This window comes from Mirounga leonina, unplaced genomic scaffold (assembly GCF_011800145.1).
Source record: "Mirounga leonina isolate KUSES-001 unplaced genomic scaffold, KU_Mleo_1.0 Mir_115, whole genome shotgun sequence".
NCBI classification, from domain to species: Eukaryota; Metazoa; Chordata; class Mammalia; order Carnivora; family Phocidae; genus Mirounga; species Mirounga leonina.
The window spans coordinates 55,475,621-55,503,196 of record NW_023270268.1 but is presented as its reverse complement, the minus strand read 5'-3'; the positions used below and the strand labels follow the sequence as shown (position 1 = coordinate 55,503,196).

At 34.6% G+C, this 27,576-nt stretch overlaps 1 pseudogene; it reads right to left on the bottom strand.

The window, feature by feature from the left end:
• Positions 1-27,316, bottom strand: part of LOC117999484 — an 83,959-nt pseudogene extending 56,643 nt beyond the window's left edge.
• Between the last annotated feature and the right edge of the window lie 260 nt (positions 27,317-27,576).

Sequence of the window (27,576 nt, the reverse complement as noted above, 5' to 3'; positions counted from 1 at the left end):
AAGAAGAAGAAGAAGAAGAAGAAGAAGAAGAAGAAGAAGAAGAAGAAAGCAGGAGGGGAAGAAGAAAGCAGGAGGGGAAGAATGAAGGGGGGGGAAATCGGAGGGGGAGATGAACCATGAGAGACGATGGACTCTGAAAAACAAACTGAGGGTTCTAGAGGGGAGGGGCGTGGGAGGAGGGGTTAGCCTGGTGATGGGTATTAAGGAGGGCACGTTCTGCATGGAGCACTGGGTGTTATACGCAAACAATGAATCATGGAACACTACATCAAAAACTAATGATGTAATGTATGGTGATTAACATAATAATAAAAAAATACTTGAACTAATAGGAACTTAGTTTGCAGATACAAGGTTAATATACAGAAATCAATATTTCTATATAAACAATTAGAAAATGAATTAGGAAAAATAATTCTATTTATAATAGTATCAGAAAACATTGAGTTCCAAAAGATGTGCAATATCTCTGTGTTGAAAACTATAGAAAATAGGTAAAAGAAATTAAAAGATACCTAAATAAATCAGACACAGGGGCGCCTGGGTGGCTCAGTCGTTAAGCGTCTGCCTTCGGCTCAGGTCATGATCCCAGGGTCCTGGGATCGAGTCCCGCATCGGGCTCTCTGCTCCGCGGGAAGCCTGCTTCTCCCTCTCCCATTCCCCCTGCTTGTATTCCCTCTCTCGCTGTGTCTCTCTCTGTCAAATAAATAAATAAAATCTTTAAAAAATAAAAATAAAAAAAAATAAATCAGACACAATACCAAGTCTTCTATCAATGTTCATGTTATATAATGGGGTTGCCAAACTACAGCCCATTGGTTGAGTCTGGTCTGCAGTCTGTTTTTGTAAGTAAGTTTCATAGAGCACAGCCACTTTCATTCATTTACACATTGTCTATGGCCACTTTCATGTTACAACAACAGAGCTGAGTATGGACAGACACATGTGGTCTGCTAAATCTGAAGTACAGACTACTAGTCCTCTGTAGAAACAGTTTACTTACTCTGCAGAGGAGATTATAATTGGTTTCTGTGTATTAACCTTGTATCCTATGACCTGGCTAAATTCACTTAATAGTAGTTGTTCTGCAAATTCCCTGGGGAAGTGCTGGCTAAAGGAAGAAAGTTATCAGACAACAAAGTAGCTGCTATACCTGCTGAATGTATTTCAGGAGTCACCAAGAGAATGAGGGTGGAACTACATTCTGGGTGTGTTCAACAAAGGAGAGTAGAACATCAACTTTCAGAGTGGCAAATGCATCACCATGGGGACACTCTCCAATGACAGGGAGTTAAGTCCATGATAAAGAGCCTGAGAGATGATACTAGTGTGCTGCTAGGCAATCTATTATGCTCTTGGCATCAGTTCCCTCTGCCCCTAAGTCCCACCATGATGATGCCAACAGGTCCAGAAGGATGCTGTACTTCCATAAGTTTTGCACTGCAGCTGCATGACATGAAGTTTGGGGGACATGCTATTGTATAGCAAATGATAAGCAAGTATTCTCTTTGTCCCAGAGGGAAAATGATCTCTTCCCTCAAGTTTTCTTGCTGCAAACACACACTGACGAAGGAAAAGCGTAGAGTGGTCAGAGCCCTGTATAGTTGTCAAGGGCATGCAGAGTCACTCAAGGCCATAATAAAATGTCATAGACTAAGTAGCTTAAACACGGAAATTAATCTTCTCAGAATTCCAGAGGATCAAAGTCTGAGATCAGGGTGCCAGCATGGTGGGTTTGGTGAGGCCTCTCTTCCTTAATTGCAGATAGCTGCCTTTTTACCATGTTTTCATATGTCATGTGGGTGAGGATAGGGTTGGGGGAGGGGAGAGGGACAGTGGAAGAGAAGGAGACACACAGAGATAGAGACAAAGAGAACAAGCTCTTCAGTGTCTCTTCTTATAAAAGCACTAACTTTTATAAGTTATAATATATATAATATAACTAATTATTATATGGACCCCATTTCTCAGGACCTCATCTAAAATACCTCCCAAAGGCCCCATCTCTGAATATCATCACACTGGGCATTAGGTCTAAAACATACACATTTTGAAAGAACACATTCACTGCATACCAAGGCCTATGATGGATTGCCTATCCCAATGTTGAGAGATTAAATAACATAATAAATGAAAAATATTCCTTGGATTTAGAGACTATGAGATTGGTAGTAAACTTGGAGTTAAAATTTCAATGGTATGTGTGGGCAGAAATTAGATTAGAAGGGAGTAAGGTGTGAATAAGAAGTTGAGAAAGTAGGGCCAGAATATAAACTTAGAAAATAACTTTAAATCCAATGAGCTCATGGTGTTAACGTGCTCAAGGCATGAACTGCAATTAATTTCAAAATTAGAGTGAATCTGACTTTGAGTGATTGTCATAATTCTGAAGACTCTGAGGTGAATATTATTTACATAAAATGAAGCATCCCACATGTTGCAACGTAGTTCATGATTGAAAAGAAAATCTTTTGCCCTTTGTTGTTGCTTTTATTTGCTGTTTGATAAACATATAATCCTTGTCTAATGCCTACTTGCTAATTAAGCCCACTTAAGCAAGAAAATTACGATTCATTTAATGTCTCCTATATATTATGCCCAACATTTTTACCTCTTTTAATCCTCATAGCAATCCTGTGACATGGATCTTTTAATTACCATTTTATACCCCCATTAAAATGTGGCAATGTCTGACTTTAAAGCCCATCCTCCCAATTCCTAGCCTAATGCTCTTCTCCTATAATACACAGTTTTGAAGGAATAGGCATGGCTTAGTTTTTTTCACTGAACATTAAGAAAACCAACTAAGGATTCAAGGAAGGAGAAGGTGAAGGAGGTCCCCTTCAACGAAAGGGAGCTCAGAGATCAATGGAATGGCATTTTCCAATGCCTGTCACTATGATCACTGAGAAAAAGGAAAATTCATAATGTTAGAATTAGCAAGAAACTTTCTAGAACTAAATTTGGGGCTCCAGCCCAAATGTGTCACAAATACAGTTTAATAATGAAAGTATTGTTAACTGATGAGCCTGCAAATATTATATGTGGCACTTATTAATCATTACAGAAAGGTCTGAATGTAAAATACCTGGTCCTCAATTTTAATTAAAGGAATCTCCTCTAGAGCTTTGAAGGAATAATCAACAAAGTTGATTAGTAAATCCATTAACAGAAATTTTTTTTTTCCCTTAAGATATGGGAAACATTATAGCTTGTGACAATACTGAAGCTTATAATGGCAGCATTTGAAAAGATAATTGTTTAACAATTCTGTCAATATCACTTCTAGGATGTCTATCAGGAGACATATTTGAAAGGATTAACTTCTCCCCCATACGTTGTAGTTCTCTCTCTCAGTGGTTCTCTCATATATTGAGAGATAACATAACTTCTCATACATTGAGATGGTTAATATTTCTCCTACCAGGAAATTGAAGATACAGCAATGTAGAGCAATTACTTTGGACTCACACCCAGCAGTGTTCAAATTCCAGATCATCCACTTATAAGGTGACATTTGAAAAATTACTTAACCCTTCAAAAATGTTAGGTTCTTCATCTATGGGGTGTGTATAATAAACACTGACATGTTCATTAGGATAATGAAATTATTATCATTAGCATGTTTTAAGTGCAATGAATGACCCCTATTTTTTATCCTTATTAGGAGTGATTCAAGTATTTTCTTGTAATATAGATCAGGAAGCTCAGAGACTCATTTGAAATCATGCTCTAGACCATTATCGCCTCTTCCTGAGTGATAGATTGAAAAAACAAAATCCCCCAAATAAAATATTAAATATGAGCCAGCAAGACACTTGTCAACAGGAGACACTGTCACCTTTCAACTTTTTTGTTGATATAGCAAAAGAAAGGAATCAGGGTGTGCTTGAGAGAAACAGAATTCTTTTAGAAGTCTCTATGTTAAAAAAGACAGGTCAGCTAATTTTTTATGACTTGAATGATTTTTCTTATGCTCTCACTCTGAGTGGTGTCTGAAGGAAATTAGGACTACATCTTGTCTTCTTGTTGTTAAATTAGGCAAATGAAGAAAACAAAATGTGTGGCTCTTTTAGAATTTTCTCTTTCTCTAAATCTCTTTTACCTAGAAAACTTGATAATGAAAAACATTTTGTAATTGAATATAATTTTTAAAATACCTCAAATAATTATAAAAATAGGCCAGCATTTGTGAATCAGCCTCTCTCCTGAACTACTTCCAGACAGGAATGTCATTCTGCCTTAATATAAAGCTCCTTAGCTCTGCAAGTCCATTTCGATGGAGGATGGCTCTACAGCTATCTATGTATCACTAGTAAAATCCTATAGGCCACTAATGTATGAAAAATAACACATTACCAGGTACATTCTGAATTTGGTGATTTAGTTAGAGTTCTTTATCCCTCTCATGCTATATTAACCTACTAAATAAGTCATACTCTGTACTTGGATCATTTTCTCCCTTAGGCTACCTTGAAGGGCTAAAATCTAACCAAATCAACCAACAAACAAGCACTGGGCTTCCAAGTCAAACTGTAGACAGAGCATATAGATTGGTCTCCTCTACCCTGTAAAGATCCACAAAGGAGGACAAAGAAAACCAGAAGGAAGAATGAAAAAGTCAACAGCAAAATGGGATGACGAGTTTCCAGTGATAACAACAAACAGAAGCCATAGTCTCAGAAGGGGCCTAAAGCAGAAGTGGAAGCCAGTCTTTCTGCAGAAGCCTCAGAGGCTACAAATTAGGAATTAGTGAGGACAGAGGGTAGGTAAGAATATAGGACAGGAAGCTGAAGCATTTTTTCCTCTACGGAATGTCTGTTTATTAGCTCTGCCACTTGACAGCCCTGTCCATCCATGCATGGAATTTGACTTCCAGGCAAAATCAATTGTTCTGTTTGGCCTTCACAATTGCAAAAAAAAAAAAAAAAAAAAAAAAAAAAAGCCTGGAGAGATCAGGGACATCTTTTGGGTATTGATACTTCACAGAGTTCCTCTGCATGTTGCTGCACAGGGGATGAGGATGCTTGATTACTGGTTATTCATTAATTCACCCTAGGACTATTTGGTTTGAGAAGTCTTCTAGATAATGGGGATACAGAAACGAATCAAACAGAGACAAATCCCATAAATTATGAAGTGTACATGGTGGACAGGGGTGGGAGGGTAAGCCAATAAACAAATAGATACAGTTTATATTGCATACACGGATAAGTCATATTGAGAAAATAAAGCAGAGTAGGAAAAATAGGAGGTGTGTTTGAGTGTGTGTGTGTGTGTGATGGGGGAGGGTCACAGCCAGTGAAAGCACCTCAGCTACAACTGCAGCACAGCATATGACTTTCCATCCAGGAGTAAGGGATATTTTAAGAACCCAACTACATCTATAACAGCAGAAAATACCCATACCAGATACCTACTTTGTTAAAAATAAAAGAAGCAGAAATCTCTAGATATTTGAAATACACAACACAAAAATAAGGAATCAAAATAAACAATTAGGATTATTGAAACTGAAATAAAAATAATTTAGGAAAGAGGTTAAAATGTTTTAAATTCTTAGTAATAGTCTTAAAGGGATAGAGAGATATATAGATGCTCTCAAACTTAAGCACACTTGTTGAAAGAATTAAAACAAAGAGGTACATGCTTATGATCTCAGTAGGTGAGATGAGAAACAAATGAACTTCACCCTCAAAGGAATGCAAACCAAATTTATCTCTAAAAATACAGAATGCTAAAAGAATATTGAATGCCTCTGAAGTTACATAAAAATAATTCTTTAAGATATTATTTATTTATTTGAGAGACAGCACAAGAAAGCCCAGGAGTGGGGGGAGGGGCAGAGGGAGAAGCCGACTCCCTGCTGAGCAGGGAGTCTGATGCAGGGGCTTGATCCCAGGACCTGAAGATCAGGACCTAAGCTGAAGGCAGCCACTTAACTGACTGAGCCACCCAGGTGCCCCTGGAAAAATAATTAATTCTGAACACAGAACTTTATACACAGCCAAACTAATCAAGAAAATTTCAGAGAAGCTAGATTCAAAAGTTTATTTAACAGAGGCAGTTTCTGAAAGACAATATTTTTTAAAAAAGAATTTATTCCAGAAAAACAAACAAAAAAAAAGACACTAAAACAAACTTAAGTTCCAAGAAACCCTGGAAATAATACAATAGGGCAGGGTAGAGGAGAGGTTCCATTTAATAACTGTGCCCACGGCCAGGATGGAAGAGAAAGTCAGAGGGTTTGAATCTACATCTACAGGAACTTCAACATCACTCAGCCCCCTTTGCCCACCATCACTCTAGAAGTAAGGCAATATTCCTACTTGACAGTTCCCTATGTATGCACTGAGATACAAGCTATAAACCAAGGGAATATTCTTCATGAGCAGGAAATTGATGTTAAGGGACCCAATTGCTAGAACTGAAAAGAGTTTTGGAAATATTTATGGAATAATGGAATCAGTAAATCAGCAGGGGCTGCTTAGTTTAAAATGCCTTACTTTAACTCATGTGTTTATTTTTTTCCTGGAGGAAGTTACCTTAGAAACAAGCTTTATTGGCCCCAAACATTAGCAAATTTTAAAAATGCTATATAAAAAGAGACACATTTTCAAAATTACAATAATCTGTTGCCATTTTACTAATTACCTGCTCTATCTCAAGCTATTGTGTATGTCAGATGAAGACCTAGTTATAATTTTTGTACATTACCCTCAATGTGTGGGATTTGAAATATGTTACTGTGACCACACCTAAGATGACACTTAAATCATTTTAAATTAAATGTAGTTTCTTAATTCAAAAAGCAAAACAACCATATCTCTTAAAAATCACTTTTTCTCTTTGAGATTTAACCTTTTTTAATATAGCAAGAATAATCTATTTAAAGACAACATTAAGTACAATATACATAAAATGAATACATTTAATTTTGATCGCTTATTTTCTGCAACTATTTGAATTCCTCCAATACCTATATGTCCTAAATGTTTCTTTTAGATCTCATGTACAAACAAAACAAAACAAAACAAAACAAAAAACAAAAAACAAATAGTTCTTCCTTACCAGAAAGGAAAAAGAAAATTTACTAAAATTACATTCAGTCCATAGATGGATCATTATGAAGAATATTTTGAAATTCTCTGGGAAATTAAATTTTGGCAGTTGTTAGGATTAAATACATATCCTATTTAAATAAAAGAGTTGCTGATAGACCCTTGGCATTTAAAAACAAATAAAAGAAAAATACTCCTAAGACTAGTCCTCCTAATGTGTTACTGCTTGACTTGTTTAGGCAAACGTAAACCAAATTTGGTAGGAATTAATCACAATAGAATGCACAGTATTTAAAGTTATGAGTCGGATAAAAGTGAGGCTCATCCTGAACTTCTTTGTACTACACTATCCCAGGGTTATTTTTTATAGTTTAATTTGATTTAAAATAAAAATCCCCTTTTCTCCAACCTATTTCCTAACCTCTCCTTCTCTTGAAAGCTGGAGCAAACTGCTGTTTCTGCAGGTCCTACTTCTAGATCTTAGGGTGAATGTAAACTGTGGCTCGGAATCCTATCATACCTAAATCTGCATACCCTTTTGAGAAATAGGTTTCTGTATGATCTGAGGACCAAATGCCTTCTATTGCCTTGGCCTCAATTATTTGGTCAAAAGCTTTATAAACTGCCTGGCAAACTGTCTGGCTCTTCCTATTCCTAGGACTTGGCCTTGCTCTTATCAGTTCCTCTTAAGTGGATTAGGGACCTATTCTTTTTTTTTTTTTTTTTTTAGGGACCTATTCTTCAGTATTTCTCTTATACTGTCTGACATGCTTCTTTAATGCAGATTGTTTGCCTCATGATTTCCAAATATTGTACCTTGTAAAGTCCTAGTCTATTGTTATTTTAGCTATTGGAACACTCTGTAAAATCACTTTAAACCATATGTGTCACCTACTTACTTGTACTAAAGTCTGTTTTTGTCATTTCCCATAGATATAATTTTTGCTTGACTAACTGGATTCTAAGGCAGGAACTGTATTTTTTTTTTCAGAAAGCAGAGATTATTTATAATGCCTGAACTCTAAACCACACCAACTTCCATTTTTATCCTACAGAAAGTAATTGAACAAAGTCTAAGTCTCAAGATATGCCAATCCCTGACTAGGCATATGCATGCATTCAGACAGTCATGGAACGTGAAAACAACCGTTTCTCTAAAAATCGTTTTTTCAAACATCAGAGTATTTCTCTACAAGACTATGAATTTTAGAGTATGAACTGTGAGCTTATAAGTAAAAAACACTATTATATGGACATGTTATTTATAGTATTACTCTCTCTAATGGAATTTTTCTTGTGGTACAAAATAAATGGGATGGTTTTAAAGATCATGTACCTGAACCAAGTAGCAATAAATAAGACAACACAAACTAGGGACAATCTTTCCTTCTTGCAATTGGGTTCTTGCTGGGTTTTAATTGTATTCTATCAGGTAATAGGAATCCATTCAGGGGAATGGAAACAATGATAGGTATTTCAAACAGAGACAATTTAATACAAGGAATTGATTACACAGATGTTGGAAACAGAAAGAAGCAACAAAATATGTCAAGGAATCTCAGGTTTAGTAACAGCAGGAAACAGCTAAAACCACCAGAACTGGAGAAGAGAAGGGAGAGGTGCTTATGCTTTTACATGAGGCACATGTAGCTAATGTGTGGCTGCCAGCAGAAGCCACTGAGGCTGAGGTGCAGACCCCAAAAGGGCCCAGCCCTGTATGTCAGCTTCTCACACCACTGAGATGACTTCAGCATGCATGGCTAGCTGGGTTGAGGCTGAAGCAGAATGAAGCTGGAGCCTGGGGACACTAAACCAGCTCCCTTACCCCTTTCCATTGCCCAGTCATTTGTGCCAGTGCTCCGTGCTCAAATTCGAAGAGGAAGTCCACCAAAAAGGGAGTCTGGAAATGACCTTTGTATGAGCAGATCCACTAGGGTGAGGGAAGAGCTGAATGATGATATGTAAATAATGATATACAATCGATATGCATAGAAAATAGGTAAATAACCATTATACCATATACGATTTGTAGGGAACTGACAAGATACTGATAATATATCTTAAAAATATAATGTGGCTTTCTAGAGTATAATATATTTTTTTAAGATTTTATTTATTTATTTGACAGAGACAGACACAGCGAGAGAGGGAACACAAGCAGGGGAAGCGGCAGGCAGAGGGAGAAGCAGGCTTCCCACTGAGCAGGAGCCCAAGGCAGGGCTCGATCCCAGGACCCTGGGATCATGACCTGAGCCGAAGGCAGATGCTTAACTGACTGAGCCACCCAGGGACCCCAAAGAGTATAATATTTTGAGCATGAAGTTCAAATCCCAGAGCTTGGAGTATAGGAATTTTCATTATATGGTTATCACATATTTCTTCATTATATGCTTTCACTATTACAGTAATCTCATCAGGCCAACTTTTCTTTATGCTCAAGTGTAGCTCACTGCTAGCATATTAAATATCATAGAAGAGGTACTATTAAAATAGATTGAGTTAGAGCTAACAACTAGATAATTTAAAAATCAAAAAGATGTTTATATTCTCCACAGAATGTCATTTTTCCCATTTTTTTAAATTCAGAAAGTAAAATATGTAGTTTTACTTGTTCTTCAGAGAAAATACATTGAGTAGTTATTGGACCTAACTTCATATTCAAAAATGTTTACGTACTTTCAAATGAACTTGTTTTTAAAAGAATCTACATTGTAGTAATTTTTCAAAGTACTTCTCTAAGAAAATTAAAAAAAAAAAACTTTAGAATGTTGTACATCCATTTTCACTAATTAAAAGGCTCAAATAAATTGTTTATTTTTGCTGAGGAGTTGTTCAAATCATAAAGTGTCTCTCATCCCACTGCCTTCAAAAATCAGTGTGTTGTTGCATTATTCATCCAAACAGCATTTCAACAGATTAGAAGTTTAAGTAAGAATGAAATAGATTTTTATAAATATTCTAAACAATTTGATTACACTGTTGGAAAGGCTTGTAAACATTATGGATTATGAGATTTTACTGCCATCTTCTGATGAAAGTACTTTATGAGGAAAACAAAGTGTTTAGAAATTGTTCAGAAGACATTCTCAGTGTTTTACTTGTGCTTGGAGATGGAATACTGGAGTAATATATGGAAACATGTTAGTAACACACATAAAACTTCCTTACTGCTCCGTTTCCTCAAACATGTTATTACTATTGTGCTGACTTTCTTCTCGGCCATTTTAAATAAAAGATTCAATATCCTCTGGTTTAATTGGAATAAAAGTAATTGGAAAGATTTAGTCATGCTCCATTTTAAATTGGTAAATTTAAGTATTACAACATGGTTTAGACAATTGCAAAAAATTAGCAGGGTTTTAATCTGGAGGATCATTACTATATTTAACATAAATATAAAGATCTTCAGGTTTATGCTCCCCTTTCTGAAAAATATACTGTTCAAATTCTGTTTTTACTGTTTTTTTTTTTAAATGTATAAAGTCTAAAGGAAAAGTTAATGAGATTATCATCCAAATTTCTCAGATGATTATACTGGAATACATGGAAATCCATGAGCTTGCAGTATAATTTTATGTTAGTTATACTTGGGCCCCTAGTTCAAAATGAGTTCAATATTTCCTATTAACCAGTTTCAGAACATCATGCCTATGTACTCCTACATAAACTTCTGAGGTGACAAAATACTGGATTCCCCTCTTCATCCCTCACCAAGTTTTTCTCTCACATTTGCAGTTATAAGCTGAGATATAAGAAAGTTTGTCTAGCATAATTTGGGATAGAAAACATTAGATGATTGAAAGGCCTATATTCTAAAACATTTATAAAAAAATGGAAGATGACACAGAGTGAAAGACATTCCATGCTCATGGATTGAATGAATATTGTTAAAATGTCTATTGTACCCAAAGCAATCTACATATTTAATGCTATCCCTATCAAAATACCAAAAGCATTTTTCACAGAACTAGAACAAATAACCTTAACATTTTTATGGAACCACAAAATACCCTAAATAGCCAACATAATCATGAAACAAACAAACAAACAAACTGGAGGTATCAATTCCAGAAAGTTATATTGCAAAACTGTAGTGATGAGCCCTGGGTGTTATACACAACTAATGAATCATTGAACACTACATCAAAAATTAATGATGTACTATATGTTGGTTGGCTATTGAATTTAAATTAAAAAAAATAAAAGTAATTTAAAAAAAAGCTGTAGTAATCAAAACAGTATATGATACTGGCACAAAAATACACATACAGATCAATGGAACATAATAGAAAGCCCAGAAACAAACCCACAATTATATGATCAATTCATCTTCAACAAAAGAGGCAAGAATATACAGTGGGAAGAGACAGCCTCTTAACAAATTGTGTTGAGAAAACTGGACAGCTACATGCAAAAGAATGAAACTGGACCACTTTCTTACACCATACACTAAAATAAACTCAAAGTGAATTAAAGACATAAATATGAGACCTGGAACCATAAAAAATCCTAGGAGAGAGCTCAGGTGGTTATTTCTCTGACATTGGCCATAACAACATTTTTCTAGATAGATCTCCTGAGATAAGAGAAACAAAAGCAAAAATACTTATTGGAACTACATCAGAGTAAAACTTCACATCAAAGGGCATGACCAACAAAACTAAAAGACAACCTACTGAATGGGAGAAGATATTTTCAAATGACATATCTGATAAAGGGTTAGAATCCCAAATCTAAAAAGAACCTATCAAACTCAACACCAAAAGAATAATCCAATTAAAAAATAGAAGACATGAACAGACATTTCCTCCAAAGAAGACATACAGATGGCCCACAGACACAAGAAAAGATGCTCAACATCACTCATCATCAAGGAAATGCAAATCAAAACCATAATGAGATATTATTTCACACATGTCAGAATGGCTAAAATCAATGACACAAAAAACAAACAGGTGTTGGTGAGGATGAAGAGAAAGGGGAGCCCCCTTGCACTGTTGATGGGAATGCAAACTGGTGAAGTCACTCTGGAAAACAGTATGGAGGTTCTTCAAAAATTTAAAAGTAGAACTACTTTATGATCCAGCAATTGTACTACTAGTCCTTACCCAAAAGATACAAAAATAAGGATTCGAAAGGGCATATGCATTCTGATGTTTATAGCAGCATTATCTCTAATAGCCAAACTATAGAAACAGCCCAAGTGTCCATTGACTGATGAATGGATAAGTCGTGTGTGTGTATATATATACACACACACACACACAATGGACTATTACTCAGCCATAAAAAAACAATGAAATATTGCCATTGCAACAACATGGATGGATCTAGAGAGTATTATGCTAAGTGAAATAAGCTGAAAAGACAAATACCAATTCAAGAAAGAAATGAAGAAAAAAAATAAAAAGAGAGAGAGACAAACCAAGAAACAGACTCTTAACTACAGAGAACAAACAGATGGTTACCAGAAGGGAAGTGGGTGTGGAAGTGTGAAATAGGTCAAGGGCATTGAGAGTACAGTTAGCTTGATGAGCACTAAGTAATATATGGAATTGTTAAATCACTATATCATACACTTGAAATGAATATAACACTGTATGTTAACTACACTGGAATTAAAATTTTAGAAAAATTGGATGATTAATCACAGGCTTCAAGTTCTTACACATGTGAACTGTGACCACTTTAGTGGATGGATAGTACCCAAACTATGGAATAGAGTTTAATGTAAAACTCATCAGAAATGTTGAAAATTCCTTTTTTTAAAGCATATTTTTTTGCAACTTTACCATTAGCTTTTTCCTTCAATTCTTATAATCTCCCCAGTTTTCCCTTATCTGTGGAATAGTGGCTTTAGAAAAGTACCTGATATGTTAAATTTAATTGTGAAGATGGACTCATTTATACTTTTCCTAAGTATATTTTTTTATTTTCATAATTTTGTGACACTTTAAAGAGTTACCTCTAAATGTGGGAATTAGCTATACATCCCACTTATGCACAAAGCACAGTGGTTTTTTTAGCCTTGAGATAGCAACATTAGACCAATGATGGTGACTAGCACATACTACATCAATGTATAAATGACAAAAAGTCCTCCCTGTAGACACATTGCAAAAAGCACATTTCTTTGTCTGAAAGACCCCCTAACCAGGAACATGAACTTGGTGAATGAAAATAAATGAAAGTCAATATGCAATGCATAAACTACACAATCATATACAGTGACTCTAACTAATGTAGGAATCTGAGATTTCTTGAGTTTCTCAGCTTAATTGGTGCCCGAGATAGATTTTTAAGGTATCTTTGTCTACTCTTTCTCTGTCCATCAAGCAAATGAGTAAATGGGATCTGTCCTTGACCTCTTCTGTGCTCACTCTACCTTCTTTTTCTTGGCAATCTCAATCCCTTTTATGGCCATGTATTCAATGTCCCAGATATACCACTGTAGTATTTCCTTCCTGGTTCTCAGGACTCCAGACTGAAATATGTCCTTTATCTTCTTGAAATCTGCACTTGCATGTTTTGCATTCATCTCAAACCCTAAGTGCTCAAAATTCAACTTGTGATCTACTTTCTAAGTCTACTCCTTCTGCAGTAGTTCTAATTTCAATAAATTGCCCCATTATCCACTACTTTTCCTTCTTTCTCCAAAACTGTGCATTTATCTCCACCTTCACTGCTACCATATCCATATACTATCCTTGTTTCTCGCTGTAAATATGAGAATGCTTATATCCATTTCCACTCTGTTCTTTTCACTTTCATCAGAGAGAGTTTTAAACACAGAGGTCTGGCCATGTCCTCTCTCTGCTCAGAATCCTTCTAAGCTTTCCTATTTCTTGGAGCACAAATGATTGGCCCTTGCTCATTATTCTTGCTTCAGGCAGATCTCTCTTTTGACCTTTATGTTGGATTTCCTGCATTTCCCTTAACACAATATATCCTTTTGAGGACCTACCATTACAGTTTTCTCTGCCCTAGAGCATCTGTCCTTACACCTAATTAGTGCCTATTTTTCTTTAGTTCTCCGCTGAAAATTATTTTTCTGAGCCCAAGATTAAGTAGTTATCCTTGCAAATACTTATCCCTCTATAATATAAACTCTTCTAGTACCTTGATTTTATTTTTACCTTTACTACTTGGATTTAATTACTGTGTCTACCTGGGCAGACGGTGGACTCCATGAGGACAAGGACCTTGTCTGCCATGTTCATGACAACATCTCAACCACCTGACATGTGTCTGACAGACACGGAGACACTCAGTAAATATGGTTGATTATGACATTCATTCATTTACTCTTTCTACAAATTTATTTTAAAGCTATTATAAACAAGCAATGTGCTATTATGTTTGTAAATAAATTTTATTGACTATAATACAAAGTATGGGTTGGGGTCAGTAAAATATGAAAATAAACAGGACCATATTTTAACTATTCTTTATGCTGATTTTATTCAAAACAATTGTCATCTTATTATTTACAACCATACTTCGAATTTCCCTAGTTTTATGGTACTTTTAGTTGATAAAAAGATGCCATAACCATGAGGATCCTGTATTATTTCCATAGTGAATATAGTTAAAATATTTTCTCAGAAAATTACTTCTGGTTTACATTCATTTAGGTCATTAAGTTTCAGGAAATGTCAATGTCATTTACTCACTAGCATATGTTTGTTTCATAGGTATATGTTTAACTTTGAACTTCCTTCATTTCTTCATTTAATTATCTGCCATGTTTTAAATACTTTTCAAAGATCGTGATCTTCAAATTGTGTTGAATGCAAGCAACTTCTTTACAACTATTAAAACTTTAAAAGATGTTGGTGTTGTTTTATAAAAATACCACTAAATCATCTGTGATGTTAATAAAATGAATTTATTCTCCACAAAATTATTTTTCTAAATATCTGAGCAATAGTTATCTTTTATCCTATGTTGAAAATATTTAGTTTCATCACTGAGTTCCATATTTTCATAATTTTCATTTTCTTCCTATAGATATTTTATTTTCCAAATTGTATATAGAATACTAGAAAAATCAGCTATACCTGCTAGTTATTTAAAAAATTGTCATAAAAGTAGTCTGCATTGTTTTTTGAGAACGACTAAAGCTTTTTACTAATTAAAATATTAGGCTTCTTAGATCAGATTATAACTAGATACTACACACAAGGATGTGAGATATCTCCTAAGAAAACTCTTGATAGTACAAATCAGCAAACCATCCACTTTTCAGTAATGAGCTTCACAAAATTAGACTAAAATTCAGATTATAGAAATGTAAGATATCCATAAACCCTTGATTATAGCTGAAATGTGTTTATTTGGGAAAATCTATTACCAGCAGATTAGATTTTTAATGTTTACTTATAATATGAGCTTGTTCAAACATTTGAAAATGAGGTTGAGTCCTCAACAGATAATGATAAACTTATGCAAATCAGTCACATCTTATGATGTAGCAGATTGCATTGTTTATTAAAAACTAAAAGCCTTAAATATATCAGTGTTCACAGAGTGGCACCACTCTGCTGTAAAGATAGTTTACAAGAGCTGCACACCCAAGTGATTTTATATATATTTCCTATTTGTACACAATGATCCTATTACGATTTTACTCTAGGGAAGTTCACAAAGCAAAGCTGCTAAGTTCTTCACCTTGTTACCAAAAATGTGTGGTGGTTACTTTGGGGGACTCGTTTTTTATATTACCAGCAGAATGTTGAATCATATTTCAGCTCTTTATAATTTCTTTTTTTTTTAAAGATTTTACTTATTTATTTGAGAGAGAGAGAGAGAGAGTGAGCACGAGAGGGGGGAGCGGGAGAGGGAGAAGCAGACTCCCGCTGAGCAGGGAGCCCCATGCGGGACTCGATCCGGGGACTCCAGGATCATGACCTGAGCTGAAGGCAGTCACTTAACCAACTGAGCCACCCAGGCGCCCTATAATTTCATTTCTTTCCAGGTTTTCAGCTCTATAAGGATAAAAACAGTGTGTTTTGTCTTTGTACTTCCAAATGTCCCAACCAAATTTGTGGCACACTGTGGATAACACGGAGGTCCTGAGCAATCTTGCTACTCCAACTGTGGTGCATGGGACATTATCAGCATCATCTGGAGCTCATAAGAAATGCAGAATCTCAGACCCTACTCCAGCCTTGGCAAATTAAAATCTGAGTTTTAACAAAATTCCCCAAATCATTCAACTCACATTAAAATGCTAGAAAGACTGGTATGAAAGACACTATATAATTTGAAGATAGGTGTTTGAAACCCGGCTTTTGTCACATACCGTCTCCTGAACCCTGAAAATTCCTTAAACATCTTTGAATCTTATTTCCTTTCCTAAAAAAAATGAGAAGAAATTAACTGTTTTAAATCTTTGAATTATTATGAATAACCAGAATTATATAAAAATCTGAATGTTTGTGAAAAAGCTCAACAACCTTTACCTTTATATACAGTGTTAAGAAAACCAAATATTTGTTATATGTGTCACATATGTTTTGCATGTTTTCACCTGTTTTGACTTTAATATTGGCATTTTTACTGTTCAAAAATTTAATGCTTATATAGTCAAATATATTTTTGTTCTGATTATTTTTTTAGAAAAGTCTTTTTTACTCAAATACTTTATTTTTCTCAGTTCACATTTTGAATCATGTTGTATATTTTGAGAGAAAACATACAGAACGATGTACAAAGCAAAAATTTCCAGCCCCATGATTTATTCAAAAGTGAACAAACCCATACAACTACCAGCTAGAATAAGAATCAGGCACTTCTAGTACTCCAGAAACTTATTCCCTAATTGTGCTCCTTTCCAATCAACATCCCATCTTTCCACTCTAGTGGTGACCACTATACTGATCTCTAAAACCACAGATTATACAAAATTTAAGAACAGGCAAAACTAAGTGAAATCAAATAGTAGGTATTTTTTTGTATCATGTTCTTTTAATTTAGAAATTTGAGAGACTCATGTTGCTGCCTAAGCAGTTCATGCATGTATTTTTCTCTAAGATATTTCCCCATATGCATAGGCCATTCTACTGTTGATGTTTTGGTGGTTTCAACTTAGAGCTATTATACTGTTGCGAGTAATATTCTTGTACATGTATTTGGGTACGAATGTGCACCCATTTCTTTTGGGTATCACTTAGAAGTGCAATTGCTGTGTCATAAGGAATACATGTGTTCAACTTTAGTGATTGTCCTTATACCAGCAGTGTATGGGAGCGTCAATTGCTCTATAGCTTCCCTACCACTTGGTGTTATCTTTTTCATTACAGCCCCTCCAGTGAATGGATAGTACCAAAATAATACTGTGGTTTTAATTTGCATTTCCATACTAATAATTTGATTATCCTTAAACATGGCTATTATCCTCTTAGACATCTTCCATGTGAAGTGTTCAAGTTGCTACCTTTTTTTTTTTTTTTAATTTGGGTGTTTGTATTTATAAGCGTTCTTTAGATAATATAAATAGCATTTCTTTGTTGATATATAATCTAAAGACCATATGACTCAATATCTTGTCTTTTTACTCTCTAGCATCTACTGATTAACAAAAGTCCTTATGTTAATACAGTTCCAAATATCAGCTCTTTCCTTCTTGATTAGGCTTTTTGGGGGGGGGGGCAGGTGAGTGGGGAGTGGATCTTTTTAAGAATTTACTAGGCAGGGGAGCCTGGATGGCACAGTTTGTTAAGCATCTGACTCTTGGTTTTGGCTCATGGTCATGGGATTGAGCCCTGCATGTCGGGTTCCATACTCAGCATGGAGTCAGCTTGAGATTCTCTCCCCCTCTTCTTTTGCCCCTCCCACTCATGGCTGCTCTCTCTGAAATAAATAAATCTTAAAAAAAAAAAAAGAATTTCTTTGCCAGATATCATGGAGATATATTTCCTTTTATCTTGCATAAGCTTTGTAGTGTTCTCTTTTACATTTAGATACACAATCCATACAGAATTGATTTTTATATATGGTTGAGATATTTTACATTCATAATGCATTTAAAAATATGTATATCCTGGTGACTCAGTTTCTTTTTTTTTTTTGAAGTCTGTCCTTTCTCCACTAATGTACTGTATCATTTTAATCACCATTCAAGTGTCATATATGAGCGTTTCTGAATTCATTTCACTTTCTTTTCCAGTGATATAACAGATTCTCCTTGTGCCATACCACACATTCCTTTAATTACTACAGCTTTAAAAAAAATATCTTGTTTTCTGACAGAGTAAACCCTCCTAACTTGCTTTTCAATAGAGTCTTGGCTCTCTGGGAATTCTTTTTTTTTTTTTTTTTTTAAGATTTCACCTATTTATTTGACAGAGAGAGACACAGTGAGAGAGGGAACACAAGCAGGGGGAGTGGGAGAGGGAGAAGCAGGCTTCCCGCGGAGCAGGGAGCCCGATGAGGGGCTCTATCCCAGGGATCATGACCTGAGCGGAAGGCAGATGCTTAACAACTGAGCCACCCAGGCACCCCAGTTCTCTGGGAATTCTAATTATATTCATATGTTAGACCTATTTATCTCATCTTCTATGACTCTTATGCCCTCTTTTGTATTTATTGGTTTTATTCCCTGTATTTATTCCTTTACTTCCCATTATCCATGCTAGTATACATATTTTTTCCTGTTTTCTGCAGTTTAATTCTAATTTTTTCTAAACTAATAAATCCATACATTTAGTCCTAAATAGCCATGGTTACAGTTTAAATTCTAGAATTTGCATTTCTTTTTATTGTTTTCAGTTTTGTGCTGAAATTACCAGTTTTATTTTCTATCCCCTCATAACCATTCACCCTTATTATTTACAAGTCTAATTTGGAATGACATCAGCAATATGGCAATATAAAACATTTTTCCTTTTAATGCTCTTTATAATCAATGAATTAAACATGCATACACTAACAAGAGCACCTTTGTGGAAATTTTCAGAGTTTGCACCTTGCTCCAACAGACCCAGAAGGAGACTTGCCTACTAGTGAAGCAGGTAGGAAATAGTCAAATCTCTATATGGGTTGTGAAAACAAAGGAGCCAGCAAGACTGCCTGACCTCTCCTGACTGTTACGTAAGAATTGAGTTAGTGCTGAATTGGGCAGGCACTCACCCAAAAGAGAGAACTTGCTCAAGACCAACTCTTAAAAAAAGACTCCAGCACACCATTAGAGGAAAAAAAAAAAAAGAGAGTGAAAGAAAAATACAAGTTTGTAGTTGCAGTGGAAGTGATAAGAGAAACTTTCTCACTGCTGCCTCATCCCCAAGGAGGTATTGATTGGGGCTGACTTATATGGCAGAGATGACTTCTCCCACAAGGCAAGAAGAGGGTAGTTAGAGAGAGCACAGAGATTCCAGCTGCCCCAGACATGGCTGGAGAAACCCCCTTCTCTCCACCAGCACACAGTGGACTGAAGTGGGAGCTCTGTGGTTGAAAGGAGGGAGGATATAGGGAAAGAAACAGTAAGAATTTCAAATGGACTTGAAGGCACTGTGCTCAGGAGAAAGTTTACCCATGAACCTCTGGGAATACCATCTTTTGGGATTTCTCTACCAGGGCATGGACATCCCCAACAAACCAAGTGCTAGATCCACACCTCTCCTCACTCTGCTACTACCTCCTTGTGCATGTCCTCCAGTGTTGCCACAAGAGGAAGCTCTGGTAATAGGGAGCATGCTCAGAAAGGCAATGGGGGGTAGGCAAGGAAGAAACCACAAACTCAAGCTACAGTGCCACTTTTTGGAAAACAAAAGAGGTTTCTAATAGCCAGCCTGGTGTATTGTAAGAAACAAATATGGCATAAAAGCTAAATTAAGGAGGTGTCTGCTACTTCAAATGCAAAAGTAGAAACACATAACTACAAGCAATATAAAAAGCCAAGGAAATATGTTATCACAAAAAGAAAATAATCCTCCAGAAGCCAAGATCAAAGGCATAAAATATTAAATCTAACAGATAAAGAAATCAAATACTTATGAAAAATTCAACAAACTACAGAAGACTAAGACAATTCAATGAAATCAGGAATAAAGTTTATGAAAAGAGAGAGCTCTTTACCAAAGACATTGAAATAAAAATGAATCAAACAAATTCTGAATCTGAAGAATTCAATAAATGAGATAAAGAATACAATGGAGAGCATCTGAAGCAGGGCAGACCAGAAAGAAGAAAGAAGAAATGACTTAGAGAATAGGAATACAGAAATAACAGAAGAGAGGTAGGTAAAAGAGTGAGGAAAGCCTATGAGAGCTGTTGGATACCACCAGAAAAATAAATAACAGAATAATTGAGATTCTAGAAGGATAAAAAGAAGTAGAAGGGGGGCAGAGAACTTAACTGAAGAAATAATGGCAGAGAACTTCCCAAACATGGGGAAAGATTTGAACATACAAGTCCATGAAGCTAATATAACACTCTATCATTTCAATGCAAAAAGACCTTCTCCAAGATACTTTATAATTAAATGATCAAAAATCAATGATAAAGAATCTTAAAGGCAGCCAAGGACAAAAAAGAATGTAATCTGCAAAGGAAGCCCTGTTAGCTATCAGCTGATTTCTCTGTAGAAACTCTTTAGGAAAAGGTATAATGACATATTCAAAGTGTTGAAAGATAAAAATTGCCAGCCAAGAATACTTTATCTGGCAAGTTATCCTTCAAATGTTTAGGAGAAGTAAAGACTTTCTGAGACCAACAAAAGCTGAGGGAGTTCATCACCACTAGACCTACCTTGCAAGAAATGCTGAAATGAGTTCTTCAAGCTGTAATGAAGACATTAATTAGCATTATAGAAATATATGAAAATACACAACACACTGGTAAGGGTAAAAAAAATACAGATTTAAAAAACTATACCTCTATATTAGGATGGTGTTAACCACTCTAAGTGAAAAGGAAAATTGAGTCAAAAAATATAGCAACTATAAATGTTAATGAATATATGACATGAGATAAATTGTGACAATAATAGTGTAAAAGGATGGGACCTTAAAGGCATGCAAAAATAAGTTACTATCTCCCTAAAATTGACTGTTTTATTGACAGTTTACGTAAGTCACATGTTAATCACAAAGCAAAAACTTAGAGTAGATCCATAAAAAGCAAAGGAGATATTGAGCATACCATCAAGAAAAATAACCAATTTATGAAAGTATGATGAAAGAGAGGGAAAAAGAATCATGAAAAAAACAAAACAACTAGAAAGCAATTAATAAATTGGCAATCATAAGACCTTACACATTTACATAATTACTCTACATGTAAATAGGTTGAAATCACCAATCAGAAGACACAGAATGGCTGGATTTAGAAAAACAAAACAATTATATGCTGCTTCCAAGGACCCATTTCATATTTAATGACTCATATAGACTCAAAATGAAGATATAGGGAAAAAAAAATACTCCATGCAAGTAGAAACAAAAAGAAAGCAGGAATAACTATACTCCATCAGATAAAATAGACTTTAGCTAGAAACAACAAGAGACAAGGAAGTTCACTATACATAATGATAAAAGGATAAATCAATCAAGATGCAACAATTATAAATATGTATGCACCCAACACTGGAGTACCCAGGTGCATTACACAAATACTAACAGATATGAAGGGAGAAATAAACAATATTACAATAATCTTAGGAAACTTCAATACCCCACTTTCAACAATAGATATATCATCTAGACAGAAAAATCAACAAAGAAACAATGAACTCGAACCACACCTTAGACCAAATGGACCTAACAGACATCCATAGAACATTCTATCCAACAGCAACAAATCAACTATACATGGAAAATTCTTAAGGACAGATCATATTATAGGACACAAAACAAGTCTTAGAAAATTTAAGGAGACTGAAATCCTACCAAGTATCTTTTCTGACCACAGTGGTATGAAACTAGCTATCAACAACATGCATGAGGAAAGTTGGAAAATCTTCAAATATGGGAAAACTAAACAACACATTCCTGAATAATGAATCAAAGAACAAATAATAGGGAAATCAAAGAGTATCTCAAAACAAATGAACACGGGGGAAAACAAAAGCAAAAACAAAAACAAAAACAAAAAAAGAAAGAAAGAAACCACCTTACCAAAACCTACGAGACACTGCAAAAACTGTTCTGAGGGGGGAATTTACAGTAATAAATATATATATTAAGAAATTAGAAAGATTGCAAATAACCTAAATTTATGCTTCAAGTAACCAGAAAGGGAGACTACTGTGACAATTCTATGGCAACAAATTAGATAACCTATAAGAAATATTTTTTTTTAATAATCAAAGTTAGAAGAAAAAAAAAATATGAGAGTGAAAATAAGTGAAATTGAGACCAGGAAAACAATTAAAAAGATCACCAGGACTAAGAACTGGCTTTTCAAAAAGATAAACAAAATTGACAAAGCTTTAGTGAGACTAGAACAAAAAGATTCAAAATCAGAAATGAAAGAGGAGAAATAGTAACTGACACTACATAAATACAGAGGATTATAAGAGACTACTATGAATAATTCTATGACAACAAATTAGATAACCTACAATAAATAATTTTCTAGGATCATACAACTGACCAAGACAGAACCAGGAATAAATATCAAGTCTGAACAGACTAATAAGAAGCAGAGACTGAATCAGTAATCAAAAACTTCCCAACAGAGAAAACACAAGGACCAGATGGCTTCATGGGAGATCACTACTAAACATTTAAAGATTAATGCCAACCTTCCCAAACTCTTCCAAAAAATTTAAGGGAAGACTTCCAAACTTATTTTTAAAAAGCCAGCATTACCCTGATAGCAGAGCCAGATAAGGACACTGCAAGAAAACTAGAGACCAATATCCTTCATGAAGATAGAAGTAAAAATCATTCAACAAGACAGTAGCAAACTAAGTTCAAAGAACTTGGTAAGATGATTTTACCCTATGACCAAATGGGATTTTCCTTGGAAGACAAAGGTGGTTCAATATATACAAGTCAATAAATGTGATATACAACATTAATAGAATGAAAGATAAAAATCATAACTATCTTAATATGCAAAAAAAGCATTTGACAAAATACAACATCACTTCATTATAAACACTTTCAACATACTGAGTAATAAAGAATATACCTCAATATAATAAGGACCATATATGACAAACTCAGAGCTAACATTATACACTCAAATTGAAAACTTTTTCTTTAACATAATGATCATAAGATTGTTCACTCTCACACTTTTATCCAACATAATACTACAAGTTCTAACTAAAGCAATCAGGCAACAAAATAAAAGGCATCCAAATTGGAAAGGAAGAAGTAAAATTGTTGCTATTTGCTGATAATATGATTTTATATATTTAAAATCCTAAAGACAACTAAAAAATTGCTAGATCTAATCAATGAATTCAGTAAAGTTTCAGGACACAAAGTTAATATGCAGAAATCATTGCATTTATATACACTAACAATGAAATATCTGAGAAAAAATTATCTCATTAATAATAGCATCAATAAAATACCTGGGAATAAATTTAACCAAGAAAATAAGAGATAAGGGTACCTGGGTGGCTTAGTCAGTTGTCTGCCTTCAGCTCAGGTCATGATCCCAGGGTCCTGGGATGGGGCCCCACATCAGGCTCCCTGCTCGGAGCCTGCATCTCCCTCTGTGCTCTCTGTTGCTCTGTCTCTCTCTCTCAAATAAATAAATAAAATCTTAAAAAAAAAGAGAGAGAGAGATGTGCAATGAAAACAGCAAAATCCCTAAAAGAAATTGAGGACACGAATGGAAAGATACCTTTTTCATGGATTGCAACAGCTAATACTGTTAAAATGTCCAAACTACCTAAAGCCATCTATAGATTCAACCGAATCCTTATCAAAATTCTAATGGCATTTTTCACAGAAATAAAAAAAAAATCCTAAAATTTGTATGGATCCACAAAGGAGCCTGAATACCCAAAGCAGTCATGAGAAAAAAAGAACAAAACCAGAGACACCATATTTTCAAAATCCAAATTATATTACAAAGCTATAATTAAAACAGCATGGTACTGGCATAAAAATAGACACACAGACCAAGAGAACAGAACAGAGAGCCCAGAAGTAAATTCCCACATATATAGTCAGTTAGGATTTGATAAGAGAGCCAGGAACATCCAATGGGGAAAGGATAGTTTCTTCAACAAATGATGCCGGAAGACTGGATAACCACAGGCAGAAAATGAAATTGGACCTCTATTTTACAACATTCACAAAGATTAACTCAAACTGAATCAAAGACTTAAACATAAGGCCTTGTACATAAACATAGAAGAAAATGTAGGAAGTGCCTCAACAGTGGTCTTGGCAGTGATTTAATATGACACCAAAAACCACAGATGACAAAAGAGATCAACAAGTGGGACTACATCAAACTTAAAAGCTCTGCACTGCAAAACAATCAACAAAATGAAAAGGCAGCCACACAAATGGGAGAAAAATATTGTCAAACCATATACCAGATAAGGGGTTAATATCCAAAATTTATAAAGAACTCATCAACTCAGTAACAAAAACCCACAAATAATCCAATTTAAAAATGGGCAGAGAAACTAAATATACATTTTTTTCCAAAGAAGATGTCCAAATAGCCAAGAGGCACATGAAAAGGTGCTCAACATTGCTAATCATCGGCGAAATGTAAATCAAAACCACAATGAGATATCACTTCACCTACAGAAATGGCTATCATGAAGAAAGAACAAGCATTGGTGAGGATGTGGAGAAAATGGAATCCTTGTGCACTGTTGGTGGGATTGTAAACTGATTCAGCCACCATAGAGAATGGTATTGGTTACCTTTATAATACCTTATGATTATAAATTTTATATATCTAGAATAAAAAATTTGGTATCCTCCCTTTTAGTCTCCTCATCCTCACCGCCAACACTTAATTTTAGTTGGTTATACTATTATTAGTTCTTTCATTGTTGCCTTTGAAACCTCTGGTACTCTTGAATATATTTCATAAATTACATTTTATAACTCTATTTTGACCTTTTGTTTTGAAATACAGGGAAACTGGTATGCTACCACTTGACTTTTGTTAATTGGCCTAACAGTGTCCTTTATAGTATATAGCAGATGAATTCTGTTCTGAAACCATATTTTCCACAAGTATAGTTCTTCAGTTAAGTACATTCAGTATTCATTCCCTATTATTTTATCGCTATATTTCTATTCCTTTGTAAGTTGGTGACAAATTGATCATTTGTAATATCTGAGAAAAAATTATGAGAATTATGTTGCCTAAATTCTTATATTTGAAAATATTTTCTGTAGCCTTTATGTTTGAGGGAAAGTTTGAAAAGTTGTAAGATTTCTATAACATGCTTTCTGAGGATGTGGTAGACACAGCCTTATTATTGTATACCATTAAATGTCGCTATAGTGTATTATAAACACAAACAGAACTTTCCATTCAGAGGTCACCTGCTTTTATATTCCCATGGTGGTTTTTTCTTGTTTCTATAGAATTCTCCTTAATTTACCATCAATAACAAGATACTTCTCAATGTTAGTCAATCTATCTATCTTATACATAGAATAACCTATCAATACGTACATATATTTTTTTAATTTCAGGATACTTTTCTCAAATTATAACTTTATGTCTTCTATCATGTTCATGGAAAACACATATGTCTATACTGTGTCTGTCTTCTGTAGGATTGTAATATAACTTCCATATGATTTGTGATAAAGATGTACATCCATTTATCCTCTCTAACTAATGTCTTTCTAATATATAGCCAATTATATTAAGTGGGTAGATCAGGCAACACATTACATTTTATCAATTATGGTATTTTTGGAAGGGCTGCCTATTTTACAAAAATAGCACTTATTTACACTACTCTCAAGTAAAAATGAAGAATGAAGATAAATTAATTGTAATAAGAATGAAAATTAAATGGGTACTATTTTACATTTGTGAATAATTACAAAATCTAATTGATATAGTAGAAAAGATTGTTCTTCTGAATTTACATATTTATTTTTATTTTTAATAGTTATGGCACTGGTGGACTTTGCCATGTAAATCAGTCCTACCTGGATAAATACCCAAAGTCCATGGGCACTGAGACCTGGCCACCAATTAGAACTTGAGTTTTCTATTAGATTTTATTTAATTACTTAACGTAAAATAAAGTCTAGAAATTACACGCTGTCAAAAAAAAAAAAACATTACAAAAAGAGATTATTTCCATTTTAATCATCAAAAACATTCTTGATAATAATGCTTCATTCTCAAACCAAAGAAAAAATATAATTTTCATTAAAATGTTTTATATAGCTCCATAACACACACTAAATAACTATTTAATGACCATAGGAAACCAATTCAGTCTATACAAATCTAAAAGAAGTGTTTTTGGGGAACACCTGGGTGACTCAGTCGGTTGAGCATCTGCCTTCAGCTCAGGTCATGATCTCAGGGTCCTGGGATCAAGCCCCACATGGGGCTCTCTCCTCAGTGGGGAGTCTGCATCTCTCTGTGTGCCCCTCCTCAAATAAATCAAATCTTTAAAGAAAATAAAAAAAATAAGTGTTTTTAATTTTGTTTTTATAGTAGCTTTAATTAGTCTCTCTGAAGGAAAATATGACATATGATCTATGATTCTTAAAGAATAAAATATTTGCACCATCCCTTCTCATCCAAATTTTCCACTCAGAAGCCTAACAGGGAACAAAAGTGCAGGCAATCTTCACTTTGTTTTGTGATCTTTAAAATTTGGAATTAAATTGTTAAAGCTTTCTTATATTTGGTCATAAATTCATAGAGAAATGAAAAAGATATAGTATAGCTAATACCTATTAGCACACTATAATTTAAAATATTAAAAACACTGAGAATTAATGTTTTATTTTGTGTGATTTATCAAGAAAAGTTTGAACAGTACTTGCCTTTCTCTTGGTACAGAACCTAAAATACCAAGAAATAATCTTTTCAAAGACTGGAAGAATTGTCATACTCTTTTCCAAAATTTTGGATGGGCTTCCACCATTTTATCCTTTGAGCTCTTAAATGTTGTGAAATATACCCATAATTTCCTTTACTGTGAAGTTAATTGCCAATGGTGCTTCCTCTGGAATACCTTCATCCTTTTTATCGCAACCATTTTCCTCATTTAGGTAAGTAAATTTACCTTCACTAAGTTCTTCCTGCTGCAAATCGACTGTCTGCAATGGTAGCAATGCCAACATCCCCAAAGTCAGCTATTTCTTGTACAGTATCATCTGCATTTGATTTGAATTTCACTTTCAGCATTATCACATTTTTTGGGAGGGGGTTGGGGATGGATGGGGCTGCACTTTTGCTTTTGTTGGCTGATTTTCTTTACTGATTATGCAATCTTGTAAAAAGCCAGATGGGCTTATCACTGGGAACAAGAAAGCAACCCAAATGCATCCTTCATTGTCTGTATGTAAGAACTGATTAATAGATGTTCTCTGATCAATCAGCA